Genomic DNA, 27454 nt, shown 5'->3' with positions numbered 1-27454 from the left:
CTATTCATGCCTTTTATTTGAAAAAAACCAGGCCCGTTTTCATGAAAAACAGGCTGTGTTGGGGACGTTTGCAGAGTGCAAAAACTCCCCCCCCCCTTTCGGAAAGCTCTTTAGTTAGAGTGGTTGATGAGAATTACATTGATGAAGTGCTGTCCCAGCAGAAACAAGTCTTAGGTGCTGCAGGTTGTCAGCAATTTCCTTCTCTAGCACATGGATAAATACACCTGGAAACATCTACCTACCTACCTACCTATTCTCTCTCTCTCCCTACCTACCTACTGTATTTCTCTCTCTCTCTCTCTCTCTCTATCCCTCTATCTACCTACCTACTTTTTTTTAAAATTCGCCTCTTCAAAACCTTGGTGCGTCTTATACTCCGGTGAGTCTTATATTCTGAAAAATACGGTACACTTAGATAAGAAAACATATGTAGGAAAAAAAATTAGGACACAATTTTAATTTTAAAAACATATTTATGTATCACATTTTCATCCAACCTTATTTCCATGCGCTTAAAGGTGTGTACAGGTTATTCCTTACATTTAAGTTTCTTTACAAGCCTGTGCAAAAGTAGGTCTAAACCACAATGACTGATCAAAGGAATATTTGGAAGGAGACACCCAGTTCAAAGGAGGATACTTATTTAGCATTCTTATTTCTTTAATAGTTACATTTTATTTTTATTTATTCATTTCCAACCATTCTAATCCTGATTTTAAGAAAGAATAGTAATAGGGAAACTTTTTCTGATAGGGATTTTCTAAAAACAGAATCTGTAAAGAGTCCTGATTTTACACAACTACAAAAGGTAAAGAACTTATTATATGATCACATATTTTATTTAAGGCAGGGGTCAGCAACCTGTGGCTCTGGAGCCTCATGTGGCTCTTTCATCCCACTGCTGTGGCTTCCTGTTGCTCAAAATATGTGTCACAACCGCCAATGTGGGATACCCGTCGGCACACGATTTATTGAGCATTTTAACCCCCGGTAGGCCAACCATGGATAAATCCTAGAAAAGAAAAGGAAAAGTTTTAGAAGAAAACAGAATGTTTAATTCAACTACATGGCAGCTCAAGAAATAGTCAGGCATGGGAGGGTTTTATGCTCCCGGTGTTTTCTTTTCTGTGGGAAACTGGTCCAAATGGTTCTTTGAGTGTCTAAGGTTGCGGACCCCTGATTTAAAGAAATAACAAAACATACTGAGAGATTAGAAACAATATGTTTTAAGAATGCTTTTAGTAATGTTGCTTAAATAGTTAAAATGGCTTAAATCATGTTTCATAGTCCTATTGCAGTGATGGCGAACCTATGACACGCGTGCCACAGGTGGCACGCGGAGCCATTTGTCAGGGCACGCGAGGCGCTGCCCTGTCAGCTGGCCAGCACGCATGCGCGTGCTGGCCAGCTGAATTCACCCTTTTTAAAAGCCATTTTTCGCCCTCCCCAGGCTCCAGAGGCTTTATAGGAGTCTGAGGAGGGCGAAAAGAGCCTCCCCCGGACGCCCTCCGGAGGCGTCAGAAAAGCCTCCGGACAGTCCCTAAAGCCTTTGGAGCGCTTAAAACGACCCTCTGAGCAAACCGGAAGTCAATTCCGATTTGCTCGGAGGGTCGTTTTGAGTGCTCCGAATGCGTCAGGGAAGCCTCCGGACGGTCCCTGAAGCCTTCGGAGCACTTAAAACGACCCTCTGAGCAAACGGGAAGTCACTTCCGGTTTGCTCGGAGGATCGTTTTGAGTGCTCCGAAGACTTCAGGGACTGTCCGGAGGCTTCCCTGATGCCTCCGGAGGCCATCCTGGGGGGTGGGGGCAGCTGTTTTCGCCCTCCCCAGGCTCCTATAAAGCCTCTGGAGCCTGGGGAGGGCGAAAAAAGCATGTAAAAATGGGGGGGAGCGCCTGTAATACGCGCATGCGCACTGGGGGTCATGCATTGCATTATGGGTGCGGCACGCCCGCACATGACCCCCCTGCGCTCCCCCCACTTATGGCACGCGAGCCAAAAAAGGTTCGCCATCACTGTCCTATTGCATTCATTTTTCCTTTATGATTAACTCCTAAGGCTATAGTGATGTATGAAGTTCCCTGTCACCCTTTAATACCTTGCCCCAAGTAATTTAAGTTATAACCCAAAAGACATTGAAACAAGCCCCACTGAATTCAGTGGTTCTTGCTTCCGAATGGAGATGGGGAAAAAATCGTACTAGTTTACTCATGCACCCAAAATTATGAAATTACTATTCTGAACATTTCAAATTGGATGCAACAGAAGGTTTTGGATCCCTATTTAACCAGCGGGGAGATTTTTTTAAAAGCCTGACCCCTTTTTCTGTTTATCAGCAGTTTGCAAATCAAAAATAAAACCAGTTGAGCATTACTTACAGTTCTCTGCACTAATGGCTGCAGAGAGGCAGGAGAAAGTTATACATTGTTGGCATCTCTCATACAAGTCTTCCTTGTATTTTCCTGGCAGCAAAAACTGTGAGTAGGTTGGCTATGGAGCCACCGCCTTTTCAATAGTGACTACTAAGATTGGATCGCTTTTATTTTTATTTTATTGAACGTAGCCTTCCAATTCATCTTTAGAAAAACACAGGCCAAGCTATTGCTTTCGGTGGTGGTTTCATTCTGCTAGATTATCACTATTGCTTTCTGCTTCCTTCCCCCCCACCCCTGAATTTTGCCTCCTCGATGTTAACACTACAAATCATTGTGGGTTCTTTGCAAAAAGGCATGTCTTAACAGCAACAGCCTACAGGGAAGATTGGATGCTGATGTCCTTGACAATAAAGTCTTAGAAATTGCATCCCCACTATTCCTTTGTGCCCATCTGAGACCAGGCCTGCATCTGTATGTTTTCATGTTGTCCTTGTGTTGCTTTAGCAGCTGAGCTGATTAATTTCCAACTCAGCTACAACCCAGCAGGAACCACTCCAGCAACAATGCTGAACTTGGAGTTGCCCCAACTTCTGGCTCTTCCTCTCGCCACATCACCAGTTCACCAGGCTGTTTCAATTGAAGTAAGTGGGCAAAACCAGCTTTGAAGCCACCCATTTTTTAAAAAAGAAATTCCCAAAACCAATGCAGGTAGTCCTTGACTTACAACAGTTCATTTAGCGACCGTTCAAAGTTACAACAGCACTGAAAAACAGCACTGTACTGTTTTCACACTTACGACCATTGCAGCATCCCCATGATCATGTGATCAAAATTCAGATGCTTGGCAACGGATTCATATTTATGACTGTTGCCGTGTCCTGAGGTTCGTGGGGATTTCCCCTTTGTGACCTTCTGACAAGCCAAGTCAATGGGGAAGCCAGATTCACTTAACAACTGTATTACTAACAAGTGTGATTCACTTAACAATTGTGGCAAGAAAGGTCTTAAAATGGGGGCAAAATTCACTCAACTGGCTCCCTTAGCAACAAAAATGTTGGGCTCAATTGTGATCGTATGTCGTGGGCTACCTCTATTGCATGAGCTAAAGGATAAGGTGTGAGGAGAATAACTCACCCCAACAACCTGCAAATGGCGGAAGTTAGAAAAGGTTGTGGGTCAATGTTTCATTGGTTTCTGGGGGTTTAAAGCAGGGGTGTCCAACCTTCACAACTTTTAAGACTTGTGGACTTCAGCTCCCTGGCTGACTGGGGAATTCTGGGAGTAGAAAGTCCACAAGTTTTAAGTTGCCAAAGTCAGATGGCCCTGGTTTAGAAAAAAATGCCCCCCAAATGAAAGGTGTGTAGGATGGAGGAGCATCTAATTGCCAACGAAGCCATCACCGTTAGAGGTTGTAGCGTTATTTGAAAAAGTAAATGGAAAAAGAGGAGGATGGAGAGATGGATCTTGTAGTCTTGAGATGCAAGGGAAGAAGCTGTGGACCCAGTGGTAAAATTCTTTTTTTTTTTTACTACCGGTTCATGGGCATGGCTTGGTGGGAGTGGCAGGGGAAGAATACTGCAAAATCTCCATTCCCTCCCCATTCTGTGGCCAGCCAGAGGTGGTATTTGCCGGTTCTCCAAACTACTCAAAATTTCTGCCACCGGTTCTCCAGAACCTGTCAGAACCTGCTGAATTTCACCCGTGTGGACCTCTTGATGCCACTGAACTGCAATTCCCAGGATCCTTCATTTACTGGCATTGCTGAGGAGTCAGGGAGCCGAAGTTCAACCAAATCCAGCGGCACCAAAGTTTCTCTCCTTAATAGATTTATAAAGCTGACCCCAAGCCAGTGATTTTGTATGTGTGTGTCTGTGTGCTTGGGTGCCTGTGTTTGTGTTTTCAATTCTAGGGATTGTAGGCCAACTTATTTGGAAGGGATCAAAGTTGATTTGGAAGAGAGAGAGGGGGGGAGGGAGTTTAAAAAGCAAAGAAAGAGCTGGAATGGCTCGGTCTAAAGATATTCCTATTCTGGCATTTTATTCCCCAAGTAGCCCATGAGAACAATAGCATGCTTTCATCCGTGTTTCCCAGAAACGGGCCTGGGGAAAAACAAAGGCTGGGTTCTTGCAATCGGTCAGATTGCCAAAAGACGGTCCTCCTGCTTACAATCGCCATACGTCGAGCATTACCAGCTCGCTTTGCCAGAGGTTCATGCCACGGGCGTGTGTAGCATAGTAAGACACCGACCGAGGCTGGTCGCCGAACCGTCCGCAGAAAAACAACAAAGACGTGCCTTTAGCTGCAGAGGCAGAACACACGGAAGCCCTGGGGGTTGTTTAAATTAATTTAAATAATCGTTTTTGTCAGCGGTCCAGATCTAAACGGCGCGCTGGTGGGAGGATGTTGCAAAGCACAGAACATTACAGAAGCATCCCTTGTGACTCCGGGCGGCTTTTTCGAGCCTAGGACTGTTTCGCGGGGGAGGGGGTGGGAGAAGAACGGAGACGGCGCCGCGCAGGCGCAGTGCGGCCGGCGGAGTTTGAACGCGAGTTACCTCTCTTTGTCAAGCGAGCCGAGGCAAAAGTAGGTGAAAGTTAACCCGGTGTCATTGCTCTCACCGGCCGCGCCGGGCACCTGACGCATGCGCGGCGAGGTGCCCCTGAGAAAGGGCCGAGACTCTGCCTTTTTTGCAGCAAATGCGCTGAAGTGCTGACGGTGCGCGCTGAGCAGAGTCCCAGGGGTTTAACTTTGGACAGAAGGTCATCTGAGATGCGACGTGGCAAGGAGCGGAGCGCGGGGACACACGCACCCACGGGAAACCACGAATGCACGATTATCCGTGGTTACCCAAGATGAAACGGGCGGGGGGGGGGGAGAGGGAAGCGAAAAGCAGCAGCTGAACGCGTTGGAAGAGAGAGGACTTTTCTGTGCTGTTGTGTGTTCCCTACATCTTGCAGCAGAAGCAGAGTTTTAACTTCTGAATTTGAAAAGTATAGCAGTGGCTCTTTTTTACAGGCAGTCTTCGACTTACAACGGCTCGTTTAGTGACCGTTTAGAGTTACCACAGAACGGTAACAAGTGACTTGTGTGCATTTTTCACGACTGTTGCAGTATTCCCCGTGGTCATGTGATCAAAATTTGGATGCTTGGCAACTGCTTCATATTTGTGACGGTTGCAGTGTCCCCTGGGTCATGCAAACAGCGACCTTCTGACAAGCAAAGTTAATGGGGAAGCCGGATTCATTTAATAACCAGGTTACCTAACTGAACAGCTGCAATGATTCACTTAACAGCTGTGGCTAGACAGATAATAAAATGGGGCAAAACTCACTTAACAAATGTCTCACTGAACAGCATAAATGTTGGGCTCAATTATGGTTGTAAGTCGAGGACTCCCTGTATTCTAAGAGATTTAAAACTATTTCATTCCAGAAACCATCACCCTCCATAGAGTCTGGGCATTGTAGTCCAAATTGTGGCAAGCCGAAGGGTGCCCATGTGAGCGGGTTTAGCACAGCAGTATAATTTTAAAAAGAGAAGGAAGATACAGCTATTCAGGTTTGTTCCTGCTAGTGTAACATCAAGGAACTCGTGTTAATTACATTGAGGCTTCAGGCCCCAACATTTTTACTAAGATCAGATGCTAATATGAGTGAAAGCAGTTGCTGTAACTAAAAAAAATAGCCACTAGATACCAAAACCAGGCGATAGTTCATCTCTTGCGAAACATCTAAAAACATGTCATTGCATGCATCCTAAACTAATTACAATCAAAGATGTAAGGTTTCCAGTTTTCCTTTTTATTTGGGTTTCTTTTTAAGTAGCTGCCTGGCCAACAAAAAAGAAGTAAAACCACTGGAATAATGTTAAGCACAGGGTATTTCCAAAGCTATTTTAGGCGGCTTTCAAAGGTCAGCACGAGCACCTTAAATTGTACTTGGTAAGCAACTGTCAACTAGCAAAGATTAGTACTGGCGTAATGTAATCTGTATACTTCATAACAGTTAGCAGCTGGGCTGTTTTCCACTGGCTGTAATTTCTGCATCCTTTTTAATGGTAGCACCGTGCAGCGTGCCTTGCACAGTGAAAATGAGATTAATCAATGCATGGATTACTATCAAGAAGGGCAATGGATGGCACATACCCAGACTAAAAGCCTGTTGGGTTGTGTAGGATGTGGGATTTGCCAGTTCCCAACATCAATTTCCTGTTAGAAGCAGCACTGTCGCCATGTATGTATTTAATTTTAGCTTGTTCTCCCTCAAACTACAGTATATAACAGTTGATTCCATAAAATTAAATAAGGAATAATGAGAGGTGATCAGTGTTAGATATCTACAATAGCAACTATGGTTTGATTCTATTGGTCGAAAGGTTTGACAGCTGCCTATAAAAGGGCTGCTGTCAGACTCAGGCTTTTGCTGGATTGTTCACACTTGTTGCATTAAATAAAGAGCTGTTGTTACTGTTAGCCTGTGTCTGCCTATCCATTGCCCGATCTAATACTGGCAACGAGGATGGGATTGGAAGGCAACTAGGCGAACCAAAAAGAGCCATGGATGACCAGATGGACCATTTTCCTAGCTGCCTAATCCTACTGACCTGGCTCCACTTTGGGGCATGCCGACACTTTGAGTCGCTGCCCGCTGCCATAACTTCTTGCAGACCCTACCCCTGAGGTACCAGTCCTGCTGATTGACTGTTTGGAGACTGGTCCTGTCTCGTCCAGTGATGTCGCCCGCTACTCCGCAAAGGACTCCACCATTAAACAAATTTTGAACTGGGTGTGGAGGGGGTGGCCCAAGGGGCCTGTTGGCTCTGATTTCAAAATGTACTATTGTAAGCGTGACAAACTGTCTGTTGTAAATGGCTGTTTGCTGTGGGGGGACCGGGTCGTTGTTCCACCCAAACTGCGCATTGCAGTATTAGAGGCTTTACACGTAGGGCATCCTGGAATTGTCAGGATGAAATCTTTGGCTAGGAGTTACGTGTGGCGGCCTAACATGGACAGGGAGATCAAAGAATGGGTGGCTACCTGCACACCGTGCCAGAAGTCCAGACCAGCTCCCTCAGAAGTGCCCACTAAGGAGTGGGAGCATCCTCAAGCACCATGGTCTAGGGTGCACATTGATTTTGCTGGTCCAGTTCATGGCCATACTTTCCTAGTAGTTGTGGACGCCTACTCGAAGTGGTTAGAGGTAGTCCTGATGACCTCTACAATGGCAGAAGCAGTCATCAGGGTACTACGGAGACTTTTCTCCACGCACGGCCTCCCCGATGTCTTGGTCTCTGACAACGGGCCCAATTCACGGCCATGCCATTCAAGATCTTCCTAGTAGCCCAGGGAATCTGGCATGCCTTGGTTGCGCCATTCCATCCGGCCTTCAATGGTCAGGCGGAGAGAATGGTAAGATCTGCCAAAGAGGCCCTCTCTAGGATGGGCCCGGGAGATTGGCAAACATGGCTTGACCATTACCTACTAATTCAACACATCACACCCAGTGCCACCACTGAGAGAAGCCCCTCTGAGCTTCTCATGGGTCGCCGGCTAAGGTCCTACTTAGACCGGCTGCACTCGAATTATTCTGCCTCATCGTCCCCAGACTCCACAAGCAAAATTTGGAATTTTAGCATAAGGGATTCAGTATATGCCTATAACTACACCGGGGGAATTCTGTGGATTCCTGCCACAGTGATAGGCATCACCGGCCCTTCTCTTATCTTCTAGAGCTTGAAGATGGTAGGAACTGGAGAAGGCACATTAACCAACTCCGTGGCTGCCTCTCCAACTCCACACTTAGACAACCAGAGGTAACTCCTGCACGAGTTAGCCAAAGCCCTACCCAAATGGAGCAAACGCCCACTCCTCCTACAGTCAGCTGAAGCCCAAGGGTACCGGAGTACTTACCTGGTTGTGTTGCAGGCCCGCAGTGAGCTCCGAGCAAACCAGCTCCAAAAGCTCCAGTTGCGGCCTGTGGAAAGTTCCAGGAGCTTCCATCAAGTGGAGCTGCGGAGCAAACAGGTCCGTCCAACCTGTCCAAGGAAACCCCTCCTACTGAACTGCGCAGGTCAGGCAGAGCTACACAAAAGCCCGCCTATCTGCGTGACTACGTCACCAGTAGGATTGTTCCATCTAAGAGGGGAGGGGTGTTAGATATCTACAATAGCAACTATGGTTTCCACCAAGGTCCTCTGTTCCGGTGGGAACAGAGGTTTGATTTTATTGATCGAAAGGTCTGACAGCTCCCTATAAAAGGGCTGCTGTCAGACTCAGGCTTTTGCTTAATTGTTCACACTTGTTGCATTAAATAAAGAGCTGTTGTTACTGTTAGCCTGTGTCTGCCTATCCATTGCCCACTCTAACAATCAGGATGTTCATGGCACTCATTTTAATATTCTAGATAACCTCTCCTAGCAAGTTCATTTATATGTTGAACAGCATAAGAAACAAGATGGAAACTTTTGATTACCATATATCAGAGGCACAGTTATTAAACCATGTTCCCCCATCACCATTATTTGGATATGACCAGACGGGAGACTGGAACTTCTTTAAAATAGTCCTTCCGTGGCTCAATCTTCCCACACAATTTGGAAGGATACCATCCCTCCATCAGGCATGACTTCTTTATCCAGTGAGGTGACCTAAACAGTTTCAATATCATATCCCAACTGTCAGTCTGAATGAAATTCATGTAAAGATTAAGACCACTGAAGTGCATCTGGGAATTTGGGGATACAACTTTCTGGATCACATTCCTTAGTAACAGAATATTTGAGATTGGCCCATAATTACATAGCTTTCCTGGGCTGAGAGTTGATTTCTTCTGTAAAGGTTATTATTTGTTCCTTTAAGTGTGGGACAGGGATATTCCTCTCACAAGGAAATATTGGATACCAGATAGTGAGAATTGCAGCATATAAATGTAATAAATATTTATCTCTCTTTTAAACTGCAAGACTAGTCTTAACTTGTTGAATAAGCTAGGAAGGTCAACAGTTGGATAAACAAACAATGCCCTCCATCTCTTCCCCACCTCTGTTCACATTTTCAAAGTCTACGAGCTGAAAAAGAATCTAAAACAACAAGACAAGCAATGACCAAAAATAGTTTTTTATAATGGCCTTGATTTTAGATTGCAGATCCAGCAACAGCAATAGAAATCTCTTACAGTCTGCCACCCACTGTTTTGGCTTCCTCTCTCCAACAACTTAGTGGAGAAAATACATTAGAGACATTGGCATGACACACTATAACTACTTGACATCAAATAATATTAATTGCTGTACTAATAGTCCAATAGATGATAAATTGATCATCATGGTAGTAATTCTTGCCTCCTACTTCTAAGGTAAAGTAATCCAAAATCTTTGCATTGGTTAGCAATTGTTTTTCAGATGTATTTGCTTTTATAGGCATCTGTGGTAGCTCACTTGGTGAAGGGAAGGCTATTTCTTCACTCAGTCTATTTGTCTTCATTCCAGTAAATCCTCCTGTATCCACCCAAAAGCAGGAACAAGGGAAGTTTTCAATGCCCCACTTCATTTTCCTTGGCAACTAATAGCTGCTTCAGAATGTTAGATCAGTATTTGGATAGCATGCTAAGCCATGATTAAGATGAGCTTACAATGCCATAATTAGCAGTTGTGGCTACTAAGGATCTCTTCCTTAATCGCAATCAGACTTATTGTCATAGTTATTTGATAGAATTTTGCAAGAAGCTAGTATTGCAAAATGAGTCTCGTGGCCTCAGAAGCATACAACCTTTGTTGTTGTATTCACCTTAAGTGCCTAGGGCAGGTTGATACATGCCTATCACTTAATTTCTTCTCAGCTGAAAAACAAATAATTGTCCTTTTCTCACATAATCAGCTTCCTGAAAATGTCTTACACGTTCCAGCACATTATTAGCCATAATATTGGGAATCGGGGCAAGTAAAACAACTTTTCCATGTCCATCCATTTTGCCTATTTAATTTGCTAAGTTGAAACTGATTAATAGGTATCTCTTAAAGTCTAAAAGACAGAGACCGAAAACAGCCTAAGTGTTTTTCAGTGTTAATCAAAAACAATGTGAACTAGAGGCCAAAAATATATCCCTTTATCATTTTCATCCTCTTCTACTGTTTTATTTGGTACAGAAGGTGTATGACTCCTTATAACCCTGAATTATTTCAGGACAAAGCAATTTAGCCATGGACTGCAGAAAGCAGAAGTCCAAAAGAACAACAAAAGAGGCTGGCGTAATAAAACACAATATATTTTAAGGACTAGAGCAACATATTCCTAAAAATAGTGCAAAACCAGCTCTAAGAAAAGTAAAATCTGTACCCCTGTATTAAGAAATAATATTTGGGGGACAAAACCCAAATAATTGATATATTGCCAAAATTTGCACGCTGTATGCAGTGTATACTAACACTGTTTGATAATAAATAATAATAAATTTGAATTTATTAGCCGCTCCCTTTCCAGGCAGGACTCGGGGCGGCGTACACTAAGACATATATAAACATACATATATACAAAGACATACATGCACGGAGGAGGTAATAAATTAAAACATTTAGACAAATTAAAACCATTAACATACCCCGTTTAATAAAAACCCAATATACAATAAAAATTTAAAATTTAAAAAAGACAGTCAGGAGGAATATGAAAAAATTACGGTTGAGCCAGGCCAGATAATTGAAAGAGGTGGGTCTTCAACTGTACACGGAAGGAGCGGAGATCGGAAATAATCCTGATGTCACGGGGGAGGTCATTCCACAGGGCTGGGCCCATCACAGAGAAGGCTCTGCTCCTGGGTGTCGCCCCCCGACACTGTTTGGCGGACGGCACCCGGAGAAGTCCCTCTCTGTGTGAGCGAATTGGTCGTAGGGATGTGTGGGGCAGGATGCGATCCTGCATGTAACTAGGTCCTATGCCATGAAGCGCTTTAAAGATCATCATCAAAACCTTGAAACGCACTCGGTAGACCACAGGAAGCCAGTGCAGCTCGCGCAGGAGAGGTGTTACAGGGGAGTATCTAGTCCTCCCCATAATCACCCGCGCGGCCGCGTTCTGGACCAACTGTAGTCTCCGAGTGCATCTCAAGGGAAGCCCCATGTAGAGAGCATTGCAGTAGTCCAGGCGAGACGTCACTAGCGCATGGGTGACTGTGCGTAGGGCATCCCGGTCCAATAAGGGGCGCAATTGGCGCATCAGGCGGACCTGATGGAACGCCCCCCTTGCCACGGCTGTTACATGGTCATCCATGGATGTCTCCAGGATGACACTCTTACTTCATGCAAATGATTGTATACATGTGTACAAATACTCACGTTTACTTTGTTCCATCTTTCAGCTGTTAGCATGCTCCTCCCAATTATCAGGAAACAATTAAGTTGGAGAACAGCTGGATTTGAGGAGGGCAAATGGCATTGTAGGAAGTTATCACCCAGCCCTCTCCCAGAAAAATGAAATATCCTAGGAAATATTGAAAAGGCAGAATATTATATTTTCCTGGATGTGAAAAAGGGAGAAACACATTTTAAACACAAAGTAAATTCCTGCAGCTTCCTGCCCATCCCCACTTTGTCAATGGGCCATTAAGAAGGCCAAGCTAGTCCACTTTACATAATAAAGAGTTCTCCCCTTCAGCTCCAGGGGGATGGGATTAAGGCATGATAATATTGGCCCTTTACCCAACTCCCCACATGGCATCTGAACTCAACCAAACCTGGATTCAAAACTCAGCCTAGAGGGCTACCCTTGCATGGGCCCATGTGAGTCTGACAACCAATCAGAATACATTTCTTACACAGGAACAGGAAACAGATAGGTGGGGCCGAACAGATTATAAAAAGCCCTGCAAGCCCTTTTTCACTCTCTTCTCTTCCCTTCTCTTCTCTTCCCTTCCCCACCAACATTGAAGTATGTGATCACCTTTTCTGTTCAGGACTCAAGCCATGTGGTCCTGTCCACCATTAAAACCATCTTTCCAAGCAGCCTCCATGTCTCCAGTGTCTTTTTCCCCACTTGGAGCCGAACCCAGAAGGACATTTCTTCCAACAGCATGTTATACACTTTATATTGCAAGGGTCAAGAGGGCTGAAAATATATCTGCAGACTCCCTCACATCCTGGACATAAACTATTTCAACTCCTTCCCTCAGGATGGTGCTATAAGGCATTGTATACCAAAACAACTAAACACAGGGACTAGTTTTTTCCTCTTGCCATCACTGTGCTGAACAGCCAAGTCTCTCAGTGCTGCCTAATGTCTATTAACTCATGTAGTGTGGCTATAGCATTATAATTTATCCTTATCTTTATTCCCCCTTTTACTGCTATTATTCTGTTGCTTTGCATGTACACCGAGTGCTCTTGTACCAAAGACGTATTCTTTGTGTGTCTGATCACATTTGGCCAAATAAAGTATTCAGTTCAATTATGTATATACTTCATAAACAGCACTCATGTTTGTTAATTGTACCCCTTCCTACCATCAGAATACAGGTAAAAAGATCCCCCACCCCAGAAAAGCTAACCTATAATTGTTCTTGAAACAAATTTCCAAGCACAGTAAATATTGGTTGCATGGACCAATATTCAATTACTGTATTTCAGTGTAAACCTTTGTTTATTTACTTCTTTAAAATAATGGGTGAAGTACTCTCATGAGTAGGCTAGCCAGGACTTGCTTTATTTCATATCCTTCCAAAATTCAAAAGAATTTCAGGGAGGAATAAGACATTAGTACACGTTACTGACGATCCAAAACCTATCTTCCAGTTTCCCCAAAGTTTTCTTCCCTGTGAAAGAGTTTCCTTCCTACCCACCCCATATTGCCTTCTTTTATATACTCATTCTCAGGGTGTTTTCAAATTTCTGTTAATAAGGTTAACACTCTTCGGTTTAAAAAAAAAACCTGGCTGAAGTGTTTATTCCCCCTCCCTCCCCTGAATCTCATGTCTCTCTAGCCTTTCTGCAGCTGGTTTATCTCAAGAGTGCATTATATGAAACAAAAGCTTGTAATTAAGTAAACTCTGGCTTTGAGCACAAGCCATAAACTCAACTTTACAGAGTGTTAGGCCAAGATTTATCAAGTCCAAATATTTACTGTGTATTTTGGTTGGAACCCTGTTGTCCCCAATTCGGGTCTGAGCCTGGTGCCGAAGCCAATGATGGACACCAGACACGAGGTGCAGGTTTTCTGATTGCTTTTGATTGGAGTACTCCAAGGAAAACGGTTCCTGGTCAAAAGAACAAAGGATTAAGAAAGCTTTATACATTTTCACTAAAGGAGAAGGCAGGACAAGGTGAAATAAGAAATCCTCTAATAAACATTTTAGCAATAATTATACAATTTTTTTCTATTGCTCTATAGCTGTCCCATTCCCAAGCCTTGGCTAATGAATGCTCCAGGAATTATCTAATAGACATTTCATTTGCTGCAGACCATCTCCATTGTTAACTTTTGGCTAAGATCTGCAAGTTGTCTAATCCTTGTTATTTTTATCAACTTTCTAACTACCCATAATTGCTACAAGCTTTACACACGCATATTTCCTGTTGATAAGCATTTTTTTATTCTTGTGAGACAGACAGATCCACACACCCCAATTACAGTCTTCCTGATTTGCTTTCAAGTGTGTGCCATGACCTTGCTTTAGCAGCCAACCCATCCTTCGTGTCCCCTTAAATTTCACTGTAAGGAGTTGATTTATAGATACCTCAAGACAAAAAAGTAAAACTTCCTGGACCTTAGAGCAGTGATGGCGAACCTATGACACACGTGCCACAGGTGGCACGTGGAGCCATTTGTCAGGGCACGCGAGGCGCTGCCCTGTCAGCTGGCCAGCACGCATGCGCGTGCTGGCCAGCTGAATTCACCCTTTTAAAAAGCCATTTTTCGCCCTCCCCAGGCTCCAGAGGCTTTATAGGAGTCTGAGGAGGGCGAAAAGAGCCTCCCCCGGACGCCCTCCGGAGGCGTCAGGAAAGCCTCCGGACAGTCCCTAAAGCCTTTGGAGCGCTTAAAACGACCCTCTGAGCAAACTGGAAGTCACTTCCGGTTTGCTCGGAGGATCGTTTTGAGTGCTCCGAAGATTTCAGGGACTGTCCGGAGGCTTCCCTGATGCCTCCGGAGGCCATCCTGGGGGGTGGGGGGCGGCTGTTTTCACCCTCCCCAGGCTCCTATAAAGCCTCTGGAGCCTGGGGAGGGCGAAAAAAGCTTGTAAAAATGGGGGGGGAGCGCCTGTAATACGTGCATGCACACTGGGGGTCATGCATTGCATTATGGGTGCGGCACGCCCGCACATGACCCCCCTGCGCTCCCCCCACTTATGGCACGCGAGCCAAAAAAGGTTCGCCATCACTGCCTTAGAGCATAGGCCGGGAATTGCAACTTAATGTATTTTTATGTGGCAAAATTAACTCCTGCTGCATCAGCATATCAGATTAGGCTGCATTCCTTCTTAGTGCAAATAGTTTTGTTTTTAATACAAAGAGCACTTGGTGACACTATTTCTCATCTGCTCTTCTCTTCAAGGAACATAGGCAAAAATGTCTACTGCAGTTGTCTCCCACTTCACACAGCCTTGGGAATGAAGTTGTTGCCTAACAGTAGCAATTATTGCAATATTAAGGGGGGATGATTAAATATTGGGAAGTAATCCTATTTAAGTTTACCATATTTTTCAGAGTATAAGGTGCACTGGAGTATAAGACGTACCGAGATTTTGAAGAGGCATTTTTTAAAAAAAAGAGTTTTTGCACTCTGCAGACCTCCTCAATCATTCAGGTCATGTTTGTCCCAAAGGTGCTTTTCTGAAAGGCAACTGGGCTTTTTCCTTGAAAACATTTTTCTTCTCATCCAAGAAGCAGGGTTAAAGAAGCTTCTTGGATGAGAAATGAAATGTTTTCAAGGAAAAAAAACCCCAAGAAAGTCCAGTTGTCTTTTGGAAAGGCACTCTTGGGACCTCAGTGAATGGAGCAATGCTGTACTGTATTATGGGACATTGTATTTACAAGGTCTTAATCAATCCAGATAAAAAGTAAGAGACTTAAGTCTATTCTGGTCTGTTGTAGGAACAATGCACAAGGGTCAACCACTTCTCCCAATCCCAAATGAGTAATTTACAATGCATGGAGAGGAGGATGAGATTTCAGATTTGAGTCTTTGGGCAGCTGTAGATCTATGGCTTAAGTCTTAAATTTTGATGTGTTCTTGAGTTGTCTGCCAATATTTTAATTTCTGTATCAGTCTGGAAAAGGCTGATAGTATTTTTTTAAAAAAAGACAGCTTAGAGATAACTCACTGGCTTAGCAGTCAGATGTTTTGAATGGGATTGTTCTGAACATTTGAAATGTTTTTGTATTACTAGAAATTACTATTTTTTGCTATTGTCATTTTTCTTTAAAATATTTATATTTGCAAGAGTGCAGAAAATGCGCAAGCAATTGAACTGTATTATTTGTAGAACCTGAAACAAATTGTTGCCTTCTGCTATCGAAATGAAAGCCACAAATGATAATATTCAATCCTTTCATTTACATCTTAAGTATTTCACTGACTCCATAGCTGCTGCTGCCTTAGCCATCAGGAAAGTCTGTTTCTGAGCAATGTTGGTGGCCAAAATAATAAGGTTATTATAGGAAAAAGAAAGGCAAGGTTCTTGGGTGGCAGATTTGAAATAACATTGTTTCCCCAAAGCAAATAAACAACAAACACACCCATCCTCTGTAGAAGAGAGAGAGAGAAAAACAGACAGATAATATACAATTGATAATGTTGGATTTAGAAGCTAAGCAGGATCAGATGTGATTAGTGCTTGGATGGGAGACTAGGAGTACCAAGCTAAGAGTTTGACTAAAAAGATGAAAAACCTTCCAGAAAGAAGCAACAGTAGTCCATCTTTCTATTAAGTAATTTTTTTGTTCATATCTATATAGACAATAAGCCTTAAATTCATTTTAGTGGTAACCTTTTACCAGTGGTGGGTTTCAATTTTTTTATAACCTCTTCTGTAAGTGTGGCCTGCTTTGTGGGAGTGGCTTGCCGGCCATGTGACCGGGTGGGAGTGGCTTGCCAGCCATGTGACCGGGTGGGAGTGGCTTGCCAGTCATGTGACTGGGTGGGCATGACCAACTTGTAAAATGTGGTGAAACTCACTTAACAACACTCTTACTTAGCAACCAAAATGTTGGCTCAGAAACTCTGGCATTTGAAGCACGCAAGTCTTAAAACTGTCAAGTTACAAGACCCTTGCACCCCTAACCCTTTAGAGAAAAAAATCCCCAGGGGTGTTCAAACTTGACAGCTTTAAGACTTGATGATGTGTGGACGGGTGGGGGGAGGGAGCTGGAACCGGTTCTAAACGGCACTGTAGATTTGTGGAACCTCTTCAATAGAAGAGGTTAGAACTGGCAGGAACCCACCCCTGCCTTTTACCCTATTGAATGGAAGGACAGAATTTTGCATTAAAAATCAGTGAGGGGAATCCTTCAGAATCCTTCAGAGCATGGCTCTGGCTGATGGATTTTGGAATGATTATCCAAGACAAAGCCTAAGGTTTACCTCAGATCTGAGATCACAATGCACCAGGAGGTTTCTCTGCAAAAGCCAGACTGAAATGATTCTCAGGCGCTTTGTCTTCTGTTAATTAGCAGGGTGGCTACTTCAGACACCAAAGTGTCACGCTCCCACTGGTTGCCAATTAATTAAAATCATGCTTCCAACAGTTAATTATAAACAGTTGCACAATGGCTTTTTGTGAGAATATGCCAGCGTTGCCAATCTTATAGACGTTCCATTCTGTGTTTTTATAAGAGCTGCGGCAGACACACTGTCCTACAGGACAAATCCATTTGCAGCATTCCTCTGAATCAAACTGATAAGAAGATACTGTCCTCATCTGCAATGAAACAAAACCAGTAGATCCAGTTTCATCTAATGGTTAAGGGACCAGGTGTTTAGGCACTAGAACAGGGGTGTCCAAACTTGGGAACTTTAAGACTTGTGGACTTCAACTCCCAGAATTCCCCAGCCAGCCATGGGGCTGTCCCAAGTTTGGACACCCCTGCACTAGAAGATTGCGAGTTCTAGTCCCACCTTAGCCATGAAAGCCAGCTGGGTGAATTTGGGTCAGTCTCTCTCAGCCCAACTCATCTCACAAGGTTGATGTTGTGGGGAAAATAGGAGGAAGTTGTATTGGATATGTTCGCTGGCTTGAGTTAATGTGTAAAGATTATATCTCTCTATCATTCAATGCAATAGAGAGATAATATGGAATCTCTTACATGGTATCTATAAGACCTCCCTGGATAATAAGCCTAATTGGGCTTTTGAGCGCATGCGCTAAAATAAGCCCTCCCCAAAAATATTTAAGCACATGCGCAGCCAGTCCCCACCATTTCCTCTGGTTGCTTACTTTTTAAAAAAAAAATTATTTACAAACATACAAAATATACACACGAAGAACGTAGATGTACACTACATTTACACAATACATTGGAACTTCCTGTTCCTTCTAACAGCAGTTTCAAATCGGTACAATTCTCCTTGTGTTATATCCCCTTCTAATATATTTCATTTGAGTGTCACCATTTTAAACCCTTTTTAACCCTCTTATTTTACTAATCTATCTGATGTCAGCCCTCAGGCTGCCATCCAGGGGGACCCTGTCCATCACCATGCCCACCATGCAATGCTGCCACGTTGATGTTGCCTCTCTGATGTCGATTGAGCATGTAGCTGCATGTGGCTCTTCTACCCGGGGGCAACTGCCTCCTCTGATGTAACTCTTTGCTCGGATGCCGCTAACCAGGAAAGAGGCTATGATGACACTGAGTGGGGGTGTGGCTGACGGTGTGGGTCATGGTGATTGGTGATGGTGGGTGGGTGTCAGCTGGGTGGAGTTGTGGGTGGAGCTGGGTGGGGTAATGGTATATATAAGGGTGATGGTTTTGGCTTGGTTAGAACTGACATGGATTTGATTACCTTTGTATCATTGTCATTTAGTGCTGGTTATCACGTAGTTTGTTAGATAGAGATAAAAGTTTTTCACCAAACAAACTGAATCTCTGTTTGTATGCAACCTGAATGCTGGAGCGTGACATCTGATATATTGGATGATTACCTCTAATAAATTTAAACTCTCTTGAGTGTATGTATGTATATGTGTATGTGTATGTGTATGTGTATGTGTATGTATGTATGTATGTATGTATGTATGTATGTATGTATGTATGTATGTGTGTTACAACCCCTGGTATGCCCAAATATGGGAGGGAGCTCACTACTCCCCCTTTCTGTCCTTCGGCTCATCACAGAAAACCATCCAGGCAGAAAACCATATTTTTATTTTTAATGTTGCCTTTTTATATTTGTGTTGTATTTGTGCTGATTTATTTATTTATCATTTTATGATATTTTTTTTGATTTTATGATTACCTTTATTTATTTATCAGCACAAATACAACATATACATACATACATACATACATAATACATACACACATACATACATACATACATACACACACACACACACACACACACACACACACACACACACACATATATATATATATATATATATATATATATATATGTTGTATTTGTACTGATAAATAAATAAATATATATATATAAATATATATAATGTTAATTACTTACTGTGCAAACAAGTCGAGGTAAGAAGACAAGGCTGGAAGGGTGGGGGAAGGAGGGGAAACATGTTACACACACCTCACATGCACTTACCTAACAGCTGCTCCCACAATCCTAGCCACCATGCCCCATCTGTCACGCTAATGGCCACCGCAAAAAGAATGGCAGGCCCAGCGATGCGCCTCACTGCTGCAGTAGCGCGACACAGCAGCAGCCGCCTCCTGCACCTCAAAAATAATAAGACCTCCCCGAAAATAAGGCCAGGCTCTTATTTCGGGGACCAAAAGAAAATAAGACCCTGTCTTACTTTCGGAGAAACACGGAATCTCCCAGCTGGCTACACAGATGGAAAGTAGAGGAAAAACCACACACCCGATAACAAGCTAACTTCAGATTTTTCAAGAAGGGTAAGTTATCTACTCAACATCTTTATGAAATTCAGATCCATATTTTTTTATGATCCCTTAAAGCTTTACATTTGCCGACATTCAGTCAGAGTCAAAATGTATTGGCCAGCCACATTAATCAAAATCCAGCAGAGTCATACGACACTATGGATGGTTTTGATTGCAGCGCCACTTAAGTTACTCTACCACACCCAGGGTTGAATTAATAAATAGAAATGAGCCATCCCACTGATGATTTATCAGCTAGCCTCCAGCCAAGGTTCTCCCAATGCATACAGGTCTACCTGTATGACTTTATTAAATCATTCCTGCCATTTTTGTTAGGATGACTGGGCTCCTTTTTCAAAACACAGCCACTCTAAAGGTGTTTTGTTGTGCCTCTGATGGGTTTCCTTCATTCTTTATCTTCTCGATGCCATTATGAATTGTGCTTCTTTAGATAATAATTATTCCCCTTTGCCTTAAGCACTGTAAGGAAGATAGACAATAAATAGGATAAAAGACACACACAAAAATCTTGCAGTGGTTTTTTTTGGGGTAAGTAACCATAAATCCTTCTTCTTTCAGGCGGCTTGTTAGATTCCTCTGAAACCAGTGTTTAACAACCTTGGCTGCTTAAGAGGGGAGGTCTCCCAGGATTCCCCAGTCAGCATGGGTAAGTCAGCATGATGATTGGGGAATTCAGAGTTGACATCCAAATTTGTCCAAAGTGAGAAACGTGTCCTTAAAATGTACATAGGTAACTTTTTTTTTGTCTTTAGCCATTTAGACTAATGGCTCCTCCATACCTGTATATGTATGCTATCCTGGGCTTCAAAGACCCATCATTCCGCTCTGCCACAGATGACACTCCATGCATAGCAATAGCAATTAGACTTACATATTGCTTCATAGTGATTATAGCATTCTCTAAGTGGTTTTCAGAATCAGCATATTGCTCCCAACAATCTGGGTCCTTGGAAGGATGGAACACTGAGTCAACCTTAAGTCGGTCAGGACCAAACTCCTGACAGTGAGCAGAGTCATTCTGCAATACTGCATTCTAACCACTGCACCACTATGGCTCTTGCATCCACCTTACACACAAACTCGCCCTCCATCCCTAATTCCTATACACATTAATCTCTTTTATTCAGAACTCTTGATACAAGTACAGTCTGTCCAATAGCTGGTTTATTAGGCAAGAAAAGCCAGCTGGTTAACCTATGGTTAATGAGCCAGAGACTGCATTTCCCTGTGGGTTGAAATTTAAACATCTGCAGTGTTTGACTTATCATCATTCCAATTCTTAAAACTTGGAAAACTGACAGCTGAGCCTCTTAAAACAATGATTACTTTTTTGTCCTTTTATCATTAGATAAAAAGATCCGCAATGTATACAAGCTGACCCTTGGGACTGCTTCAGAGTTAGGAACCGTCACATCAGGTGGATGCAAGTAATGATCCAGTGTTCCTTCCCATGTTGATTTTATTAAGCTGCAGGTTTCTGTTAATTTCTCGTCATATCTTTTTTTCTGCCTCAATACAGGTAGTCCTTGACTTATGAGCACAACTGAAACCAGAATTTCTGTTGTTAGGGAAGGCAGCCAATTTTACAACCTTTTTTTTTTTGCCACGAAAATCACCCAAAGTTGTTATATTAATTACACAAGTCTGGCTCCCCCCCCCCCCCATTGACTTTGCTTCTCAGTAACTGTTCTCAGTAACAGATCACTAGCTCACTCCAAAAGGACGGTTTCAAAGAACAAAAAATGGTTCGATAGAGATTGCGTGCAACTAAAAAGGATATATAGTATGGAATTCAAGAAAAGTAAAAGTGCCCCCTTTGAGGATCACACTTACTACTTAAAGCAGCTGAAAGCACAATATGAGAACCTTCTAAAAGAAAAGAAAAGTGCGGCTCTGAAGGAGTCTTGGCATAGACAAATTACGGCAGTCAGGAGAAAAAATACACCCCTTTTTTGGTACATCACCGGGGGATTGGGAAAACCTCCCCTACCCCCAACAAGTCAGGTTCTGATTCATGCCTGGGAAGTGTATTTTAGGGAGCTTTATACAGATCCTGACTATGTAACCAAGGAGATCCAAGCTAGTTTGGACCAAACTCCTTACTTCGCCCCTGTAACACCAGAAGAGATATCCCGGTTGATCGGAGCCCTAATAATCGGAGCTAATAAGGTACCCGGGGCTGATAATGTCCTGCCAGAAATAATCAAAAAGAGTGCCAGTTGGTGGGCTCCACTTTTAGCATCACTGTTTACATTTATAGATAAAACAGGCCATATGCCTAGAGATTGGGGAGTAGCAATTATCATACCAATTTATAAAAAAGGTAATAGAAATGACTCAGGCAGTTATAGACCCATTAGTCTTCTAAGCGTTATTAGTAAACTGTATGCCAAAACACCTAAATTATAAACTTCAAGATTGGCTAATTTCAGGGGGGGATAATCAAAGACGAACAAGCCAGTTTTAGAGAAGGAAGATCTACGGTGGATCATATCTTGGTACTCCACCATTTAGTACAAAAATACATACATACATACATACATACATACATACATACATACATACATACATACACACACACACACACACACACACACACACACACACACACAAAATGCTCTCTTTTTGTGGCCTTCCTTGATTTTAAGCAGGCCTTTGATTCAATATCCAGGATCACCCTCTGGGAGAAATTTAAATGCCCCACTATCGATAACGCCTCCTCTTCCTCATACAAAAATTGTATGCCAATTCCACTTTGAAAGTGAGGTGCAATCCCCAAGGGAGTTTAACCGGCTTAGTAAGGGTACAAAAAGGGGTACGGCAGGGTTGCATCCTGTCCCCCTCCCTCTTTAACTTCTATATTAATCCCCTGATTGATCTCTTACAGAACCCTGATTTCCATCCTCCTAACCTAGCACAACGCAAAGTGCCAATTCTCTTACATGCTGCTGCTATCATTTCACAAACCCCTGTAGGACTGAAGAGAGCAATTAGGGCAACACTCAACTATTGCAGGCAAAGCAAGCTGGTCCTTAACTTTGATAAATCAAAATTTTTAGCTTTTGCTAAAAGACCAAGCCAATACTCCTGGAAAATAGAAGGACATAGTTTGGAACAGGTTAGAACATTTAGATACCTTGGGGTGGTTTTCCACTCGCAAGGGACATGGAAGGCACACCTGGATCACACATTACAAGTAGCCAATAGGTCCTCAAATGCAATTAAATATTTTTTTATACAGGTGGAGGTCAGTTAGTACCTGCTGCCTTAAAATGTTTTGAGGCCAAAACATTGGCACAAATTCTATATGCGGCACAAACAGGAATCCTTGCAAAGAAAGACTTGCTAGAAACTATACAAACCAAATTCCTGCGAGCCATCTTAGCTGCACCCAATGGAACTCCAAATGCCCAGTTAAGAATTGAGACAGGCATGCCTCCAATTCAGATAAGAGCCTGGAAGATGATGATCCTTCATTGGCTTAAAATGCATTTCTTTCCAGAGGGACTGTCCCCACTAGTGTTGACTGACAATTTCCCCTCCCCCTGGAAACAGGCAACTGATCACAAACTGGGCTCTAATGGGCTCTCACCTTTATTCTTAATGTCCCTAGGCTTTGATCAAGCAAAGCAAGTAGTAATTAATAGGATGAAGGACATGGAGTTCCAAGAACTAAATAAGTTGGCTCTCCATAGTAGGGACAGAATCAAACAGGGGGTGTGGGAATTGGCAAGATATCTAAATGACCTGATCTTCCCAAAACAAAGAATAGCTTTCTTCAGAGCCAGATTTAAGATTCTTCCTTCAGCATTCCTCCAGGGCAGGTATAAGAGAACACCTATAGCAGAACGTGTTTGTATACAGTGGTAAAGGAGACGTGGAAGATAATTCACATGTTCTATTACACTGCGAGCCATACAGAGCTTGTAGGTCTGCACATATTCTCCTCTTATTAAAGAGATTACCAGGGAGGGCAGACAATTTTTATCTAGGCTTTCTCCTCCAGGACACTAACCCAGTTACCACGTGTGCAGTAGCAAAGTTCTGTGCTGCTGCAAACTCCATAAGGAAAAAATTGGCTACAGAAGTATAGTTGTCATCTTGTACCAATTATCTGGACATATCTCTAACAATCTTTGGACCATTGTATTTACTCCTATACTTAACAGCGTTGCACCCAGGTAAACCAGGGAGTGACCCAAACAATCTGAGAACATGTATGTTATTTTCCACTTTTAATGTCAATACTTTTTAATTATATCTTAATGTCAGTACTTTTTAACATATTGTAAAAACTAATGTGTATTGCTGGTCTTTGACCGTAATAAAAATTTACTTACTGACTTACTTTGCTGGGAAGCCAGCTGGGAAAGTTGCAAATGGTGTTCATATCATATCAGGACACTGCAGTTGTCTTAAATATATGCCACTTGCCAAGCATCCAAATTTTGTTCACATGACTGTGGGGATGCAGCAATGGTTATACATGCAGTTGTAAATCACTTTTTCCAGCACCACTGGAACTTTGACTGATCACTAAGCAAATGGTTGTAAGTTGATAACCACCTGTAATTGAATTTGGCCCAAAGAAAGATGCTGGTATTTTCCCCATTTTATTTTCTTCTTTCTTTACAATAAGATTAATCAGTCATTCATGAATATCATATTGATTCTAAACAGCCCCAAAGTGTTCTGATTATTTCTAATATATATAACTTGTTAATTTCCAGGCTTCTGTTAATTCTTCATACCCTTTTTCTGTCTCAATACTTAAATTTGGCCCAAAGAAAAATTCTAATATTTTTCTCATTTTTATTTTCTTCTTTCTTTTTTGTTAGGGTTTATCTCATTCAAGAATGCCACATTGATTCTAAACAGCCCCAAAGTGTTACAATGGGTTCTAATATATTACTTGCGGCACGGCTAATTTCAAAAAGATGAAAGAAAATTGGGAAAGAACCAAGGGAAAAGGCAGTATGCTTTTATGGGGAGAGTGTCTGTGTGTCAGCCGGATCTCCAGCATGGGCTTTTCCTTTGATGCATGCTTTCTATTGGGTGCCATAGTAATGGGGGGTGGGGGGGAAGGCATTGGGGTTAGGGAAGTGAGCTGGTGTGATGAAGGCAGTGGTGGGTTTCAATTTTTTTTACTACCGGTTCTGTGGGCGTGGCTTGGTGGGCATGGTGTGGCTTGGTGTGCGTGGCTTGGTGGGCATGGCAGGGGAAGGATACTGTAAAATCTCTGTTACATCTCCACTCTAGGGAAAGGTTACTGCAAAATCCCCATTTCCTCTTGATCAGCTGGAACTCGGGAGGCAGAGAATACTTGGGGGCAGGGGCAGTCAGCGGTAGTATTTACCGGTTCTCCGAACTACTCAAAATTTCCGCTACTGGTTCTCCAGAACTGGTCAGAACCTGTTGAATACCACCTCTGGATGAAGGCCCATGTGAACTAAAAGGGAGGTTTGCTCTCAAGAATTACTGTGCTGCTGAATGGAATTGTTTACACCCAGGCAAGGCCAACCATCCTAGAACTCCAGATGGACAAATGCATCTGAAGATGTGCTCCACATGACACTATGAAGGACGTGGATTGGACATTCAGCCTGGGTCCCTGGGGGGAGAGATTTTGGAGAAACTTTCAATATGTAACTTTTGTGCCTTTTGGATCAGATCTTGCTTTTCGTTCGCCGCTATCATTTCAAACTCAGTAAAAGTACCTCTTTTCTACTACAGTGGAGTTGAGGTTTTTTTTTTCTTGGGTTTTGAATGGAGGCAGGCCTGACAGTGCTGTTTAAAGTAGTTCCATACAGCATAATATTTCATCTGGTCAATGAACTTCTCCTTTAAGAAAACTTTCTCAATAATAATGAAATTTCCTCTAGGAGATAAAGTTCCATTACTGGTAAAATATTGGAAGGAAGTGTGACATTGTGTCCGCATAACTATTTTAGAATTAATTGTGAACTAAATATTTCAAAATGTAGGAGATCAGAAAAGTTTGTCATTAAATATTTGCCGTGCTTGATTTTAACATTTGCTGACTTAACTTCATATTTTCTCTTTGTTCAGTAACATGAGTAGCATTATTTAGGAAGTTCCACTAACTCCGATGTGGCCATCAGAATTAGGCTAACAATGAAAAATGTCTACCAGTCTGAAAGTATCTGTTCCAAGAAGAAACTGAAGGATTTCAGGGGAGGACAATAGATAAGTGAAATTCCTGATGAAAAGCATCACGTTTATCCCTTCTCCTCATTCTTCCCTTCTCCTGTAAGGAACCTTAAATAGGTGTTGTTAGTTGCAAAGTCATGTCAGACCCATCGTGACCCCATGTACAACGTTTCTCCAGGCCTTCCTGTCCTCTACCATCCTCCTGAGTCCATTTAAGCTCAAGCCTACTGCTTCAGTGACTCCATTCAGCCACCTCATTTTCTGTCGTCCCTTTCTTCTTTTTCCCTCAATCCTTTCCAGCATTAGGCTCATCTCCAGTGAGTCCTTTCTTCTCATTAGGTGGCCAAAATATTTGAGTTTCATCTTCAGGATATGGCCTTCTAAAGAGCAGTCAGGGTTGATCGCCTTGCAGTCCAAGGGCCTCGCAGGAGTCTTCTCCAGCATCATAATTCAAAGGCCTCAATTCTTTGGCGCTCAGCCTTCTTTATGGTCCAGCTTTCACAGTCATACATTGCAACTGGGAAAACCATAGCCTTGACTATATGCACTTTTGTTGGCAAGGTGATGTCTCTGCTTTTTAGTATGCTGTCTCGATTTGCCATAGCTTTCCTCCCAAGGAGCAAGTGTCTTTTAATTTCTTGGATGCAGTCCCCTTCTGCAGTGATCTTGGAGCACAGGAAAATAAAATCTGTCACTACTTCCATTTCTTCCCCATCTATTGGCCAGTAATCTTAGCTTTCTTAATCTTAAATAGGTACTTGATTACAATAGTAGGCATGTATTAGGAAATGTTTCTTTTTTTTCTTCAGTATTGATATAGGACTTTTCTAAAGATTTTGCATTTGTAGAATATCTGGAAGATAGGCTTCTGAAAAGAGCAGAGATATACAATGTGTATCTCTGTGTGTGGAAGATTGTAAACCATCTATTAACAGATCTGAATGTTATTGTCCTTATGAAAACATGAACGGGAGCTAAGTGCCACAGTGATTTTTTGACAACTCGCATAGCAGGGTGAACAGCTTAAAATGAGTGCCAGTGTATAAAATTAACTAGCATGGCTTCATCTGTTTACCCAAGCTTGCCAGGTACTCCCAGAGACACACAGCTTAACTTCAATCACCAGAATTATAGCAAGTCACCGTGCAAATGAAAACATGATAACATATCTTCACAAAGCCTCTATTATCGTCGTTGCAATGCACAGGAAGATTTTTTTTTAAATCTAGCTGCTCAGATTAATCTGCACATATATTGACAGGTATAGATCAATCTTCTGCTCTTGCAATCTAACAGACTCTCTAGAACAACTGACATCAATTTTAATGAATGCAGAAAATAATGCTTTAATAGATAGATAGATAGATAGATAGATAGATAGATAGATAGATAGATAGATAGATGATAGATAGATAGATAGATAGATAGATGATAGATAGATAGATAGATAGATAGATGATAGATAGATGATAGATAAATAGATAGATGATAGATAGATAGATAGATAGATAGATGATAGATAGATAGATAGATAGATAGATAGATAGATAGATAGATAGATGATAGATAGATAGATAGATAGATAGATAGATAGATAGATAGATAGATAGATAGATAGACGATAGATAGATAGATAATTTTCCATTGCTAAAATGGTGTAAAATGATGAATGGTGTAAAATGAAGCAATGACTCAAATAATGCAGTCTGAGTCAGATACCTCAGAATCTAATGATTGATGGATATATTGCAATTATTCCCTCCCAACTGAATCAACTCTCTCATACTAGTAGTAACCTATTAGCATAATAAGAATGAAGGATCTAATATAGGCTAAT

General features: G+C 42.4%; 1 long non-coding RNA gene across 2 annotated transcripts in view; it reads right to left on the bottom strand.

Moving 5' to 3' along the window:
• Positions 1-485: 485 nt before the first annotated feature.
• LOC309387537 overlaps positions 486-27454 on the bottom strand; it is a 482764-nt gene continuing 455795 nt past the window's right edge. The window contains exons 1-3 of one of the 2 annotated variants that reach the window (XR_014174620.1): positions 13481-13584; positions 11701-11845; positions 486-1012 (exon numbers count right to left, since the gene is read on the bottom strand). This is a non-coding gene — a long non-coding RNA (uncharacterized lncRNA). Of the gene's footprint in view, positions 1013-11700; positions 11846-13480; positions 13585-27454 lie in introns of those variants that run through there. The other variant, XR_014174619.1, reaches the window with a different exon arrangement.

Source organism: Natrix helvetica, assembly GCF_964273705.1.
Source record: "Natrix helvetica genome assembly, chromosome: 2".
NCBI classification, from domain to species: domain Eukaryota; kingdom Metazoa; phylum Chordata; class Lepidosauria; order Squamata; family Natricidae; genus Natrix; species Natrix helvetica.
This window is presented reverse-complemented; position numbering and strand designations above follow the sequence as displayed.